Consider the following 5323-nt stretch of genomic DNA (forward strand, 5'->3'; position numbering starts at 1 on the left):
CGGTCTGTCACACAGCTAAATGGTCAGTGGAAAGAGGTCCAGAACCTTGGGAGGGTGGGAGCATTATTTCAGTGTGTTTATTGGCAAGTTCCAAGGGTTAGGGCACGCTGCAGGGAGTCCTGGAAAGCAGGCATCATCAGCAGAAAGACAGAACTCCTGTGGGTCCTCATTTCAGTGACTTGCTGTCATGTTTCATAGACAACTAAGCAGAATGCCAATTCATTGGTGATACTGCATAGTGTGTGAGGACACACCTGAGAACTAGGACCTCAATGTGCAGTCCTGAATAAATCAGGCTTTGCTTCTTAAAGTATCCCCGGACTAAAGTTGCTAGAATGAAAACAGCTTTTAGCCACAGAAGAGTTAAAATAGCCCTAAATTTCTGGATAAAATTCAGAGCAAAATATGTGCAAAACAAAATTGAGATCATTCCTGAATAACCAAGTTAAGCCTTTTCAGACACTGCAAGCAAAACTCTCTCTCCCTCGCTCTTTTTCTAACAAACATACATTCTTCAAACCACTATAAAAATATAACTTTGAAAAAGGAAGAAAAGATAAGCATTTAAGTATATAAAGAGTATATGGAACCCTGATGACACTCAAAATAAAGAATGCACAAAACTTGAGACAGTCCTACCCGCTTCTTCCCTTCCAGATGCAGTTTTACAATCTGTGTGCAAATGTTAGTCGGTAGGAACAAAGAGCCTAATGAATAAAAAAAAATCCTATAAAAGCATATTCAAGTAGAAAGAATGCTTTCCCGTAAATAATACTGACTCCAAGGAATCAAACAAACATAAAGCAAGTACATAGCAGAGGAGAAAGGCCAAAATGCCACCACCCTGTTTGTTAACCAATGACTTGTGGATTTCTCAGATAAGAGAAGTTAGCTGCTTTGGGTTTTCTTAAAAGATAAAAATGAAATTAATCCCATCCAAAGCCCCTTGAAATGCATATACATTTGCCTAAAGATCCAAATACTTTTTGAAGTTCTGTTAGGAACATTATTTCACATTCACTTAATAAACAAACTCATGCATTCAATTCCTGGTATCTGCCACGTGTTGCACTCCAATGCTACACTCACTACCACGCTGGTGGTGGGAGTGGGAAGAGAGCTCCGCTCCCCCTGACTGCAGGATTCTGCTGTCATCTCCCCTGAGCACCTAGCACACTAGCTTTCACTTGCACTCTGGAAACGTCCAGAGTGTGTTCCGAGAAATCAGCGATCCAGGCTGCGTCCTGGGTGGTACCAAGGGCAGCACTCACTGCTCTGAACTTTCTATTCTGAAATTTGCCAAGGTTTGCAGATATTCACGGTTGTCATGACTAAGGAAATATTGGCACCTAGTGAGTCAAAGAAAAGGATGCTACTAAACATCTACAATACACAGGACAATCCCTCACAATCCATCCAACCCAAATGAAAATAGCATTTAGGTTGAGAAAAGATGCTGTGGACAGTCTCGCGGGGGATCATGGGAACCTATACACATACTGAGTCAAGTTTTCCTTTATTTCCCTACTGTGTTCTCCTTAATCTAGTTGATTTCTTTCTCAGGTGCGTGCTGCAGGCTCTGATTCCGCCCTGCTGAATCTAACATCTTGCCCTGGTGATTCTTGTCTGACTCTGCGGCATGGCCCAGGCCTTTTGTCTGGCTCTCCTATGGGCATCCTTCCACATGGAGCCACAAAGTCATCTGCAATCCCATTTTTAGTATCTTTTCTGCAAGAACTACTACCGACCCCTACACACACAGAACAGAAACAATAAAGCCAGTCCAACTTGCAGTCTCTTTGGTTATTGTATCTGGCCTACTGGCTGCCTTTCTAGGTGACCAACCACTCGGCGTGGTCATGTCACCCAACCTCAGTGTCTTTTTTTTTTCAACCTTTCCAGAATCTGTGTTGCTACCATTCCAGAATGAAGTGAATCCAAGCTGACTTCCCTCAGATACTTTAAGAGAATAATTTTTAATGGATAAACACTGAGCACCAGGTTGAGGGCAAAACAGCTCTAAAAAGTGTCGCTCCCCCTCTTCATGGAGGAATGACACTAAACCCTGCCTAGGCTTCATATCCGAGTCACGGCACCATTATGTCGCTCCCCCTCTTCGTGGAGGAACGACACAGGACCCTGCGCTGTTCTTTCGTCTGCTCGGCCCTCCCCGGGTTTGCTGCTGGTTCTTCCCGGGTTGGCTACTATCCCTTCCACCTCCGTGGAAGGGCAGTTCCCCCTGGCCGCATTCCCCACTTCCGCAGGGGAGCGGCACACCGCTGGCCGGCTCTCTCGGGGGCTGCTCAGATGTTATCCGGATGTTCCCCTTAGATGTTCCTGGTGCATGCCGTCTCTCTCCTCCTTTACAGTCCTCCTCCGCCAATCCCAACTCGGCTGCCCACACGCCGAGTACGCTGCTCTCCACCAATCAGGAGCAAGTCCTACAGTTTATTGACTGAACTGGAGGCAGCTGGGTAGAAGCTGTTTTCTTCTCTCCCAGCGCCATATTGTGGGAGAGCAGATGCATAGAATAAGTCCTAATTCCAGTAACTTAGTCCAGTCCGGATTGCTCCCCACAAGAAAGACACTTGAATTCAAGCTTGCAGCCATGAAGACTCAGGCCAGAACACCACTCTAGAATAATAATGGTAACTTCTGATAAGCCAACAGAAGTATTCTCTCTCTCTCTCTCTCTCTCTCTATATATATATGCATATATATATATATATATCTTTATATGTGTGTGTGCACGCATGTGTGTGTGTGCGTCTAGTGATTATTTCAAATTGTTGAGTGACTAGCCATCCCCAAGGCCTTCACACAGGGAACAAACCCATAATCATTTCCTTAAAAGTTCAGCCACACACTGTGCCAGGGTGTCATGGCTGCCTCCAGGCAGCATGTGCACACACACCCATGCAACCCTGTCATCCCAGAGAAAGTCACTTCCAGGAGAACACTTGTTTCTTGGCTTTGTAGCAGGCTGAATGAAAAGAGGAGACAAAATAGACAAAGCAGCAGATGCAAAGTAGCTTGTCAGGATGATTCAATGCACAAACATTTACACATTCAAGAAATGAATACAGGTTTTCAGTACAGTAGGGTATATCTGGTTGAAGTGACGATGGCAGGTGCTTGTTTGAGCATCTGAAGATGCTGGGAGTAAGATGTCACTACAAGAACTGTTAAGCAAGTGACCAGCGGTGGGGCTAGGGACATGTGGAATTCAGCCTTATCGGTTTAGGTCCCTGCTCTCCCATTTGCATCACTGCTATAATTTCTGGTTCTATTGACTTCTGAGGATACTTGGCAAGGAAGACTTCCCCCAAAATGAATGAAGATGTGCCTTAGGCACAGGAAATGATCATAAAAACGCATTGCTCCCTAATACAATGAAATCAACCACTTTCATAAGGAACATGCATCACTAGGAATCCTCCCCACCTCCAGCAAACATAGAAGGAATGAACACAGAGATAAAACCACAAGCAGTACAACCATTTAAAAGAACACAAAGACAAAATGTAAAATACTGCAACCATTTTAAAGGTTCTATGGACTGAAAGTAGCATCTCCATACTAATAAATATAATTTAAAATGTTCCAATCCCTCCTTTTGTTAGTTACTCCTGGATTTATGGGGAGACAGCTCCATTGAAATATCAGTTGAATACACATGTTGCATAGTTTTTTCAGTGGTGCTGATGGATTTCTCTTAAGCTATCAAACTCTTCTACAACAACATCCTTGATTTATACTGGCAAAAAAAATAAAATAAAGCAGTTTTTCTGTGGTTTTAGTTATCCCCAAACTCTATCTATTGCAGAGCCCACATGCACTAAGGAGTTACACATTCAGGAATCAGAGCACATGAATTACTCTCAGATATCGCCAGAGAATACAAATAGGTCAGGGCACTGACTCAGCAAATCATGAATAAACTTTCAAGCTGTCGCTAGCAATGAAAATAACACCAGTGATCCTGAAGTAAACAACCAATAAAGCAGAGCAGGGTGCTTTCCCCGTGGTGAGCAAGAGTCGGACTTCCCAGAGGAAGCCGGGAACTACAACACAAACACACTGCTTAGCAGCGCCATCTTCACCAGCTCCAGACGCTTTGGTGTTTGACGAACCCATTACCAGAATCATTTTCTATGGATTTCTGAACTAAGGAAGTTCCACGTGCATTGGCCTTCAGAGCTCAGCTGATATCCTCACTGCATAAGTCAATGAATGTGGATGAGGAAATCAGCTCTGTAAACCTAGGCCAGTCTCTTCCTGAATATGTTCGTATGGTGCACTACAAACAAAAATCCAAATCTCATCTCCTAAATGATTTTAGGAATGGGTTTTGTTCTAGCTTTGCAGTTCAGGAGAGGTCTACCAATGCCGGACTTCATCCAGAGTCACCTCCAACGGGATCTTTCAGGGCATTGTAACACATGGTTCCTATTAGTAATGTCAATTACATAACAATTACTAAATGGCTGCTTCCTCACTAATTAATCTCACTAATTAATCAGGCCATAGGAAAAAATAATCATTTGGCTGGCATCACAAAGCTTTCCTGCCATGATACTGGGATCCTTTTGCCTGGATCTAACAAGTGGATTTCAGAGAAGCTGGAAAACTGTGAGATGGACCCTCCCACCATTTGAAGTGGCCTGCCCATCAAACAATTGCACCTAACTAACCTGAACTGGATTTGTAACAGTGTCTGAATGAATCTTTCCTACCATGTCAGGAGAGTCAGATCTTTCTGCTGGTCAAGGGGGAAACCTTCGGCAGCTGCTACTGTTTTTCCATATGGAGAAATTTGCATCATCATCGCACTATTTTCCCCCTTGCCTGGACATCACACATAATCCACAGCCTCTAATGTCAGCATTTTCAGAAATAAAGATGATGTTTTTTGGTCTATGTTCACCTTGTTCTTTTGTCTTGTTTCTCCATTGAGTTTGAATTTAGGCAGGAGAAAAGGATTTTCCTTTGAACAGCCCGACATTTGGTACGTTAGTTGGGAACACTGAGAAATACAACTAACAGCTGGAATAGAGAGAATAAAATAAACACGTCAAACAATCTTGAAAGGTTTTGGGGTTTGGGATTTTGTGTTGGAGAGAAATGTTTTGATCTTAGTGGGTTGTAGGGAATTTTATGGCTCATGAGGCTGTTTTTAAGACTTTTGCACTTTTCCACGATTTGGAAAAGGGCCCTTAAGGTTTAGGTCATATGATATTTCAACCCTGGTGAACAATTACAGCTTGTCCTATGGTTGCTTATATAGACTGACTTTTTTTTATACGTGGCTCTTTGTTTTCTG

The sequence above is a fragment of the Oryctolagus cuniculus genome, chromosome 12, assembly GCF_964237555.1.
Source record: "Oryctolagus cuniculus chromosome 12, mOryCun1.1, whole genome shotgun sequence".
NCBI classification, from domain to species: Eukaryota; Metazoa; Chordata; class Mammalia; order Lagomorpha; family Leporidae; genus Oryctolagus; species Oryctolagus cuniculus.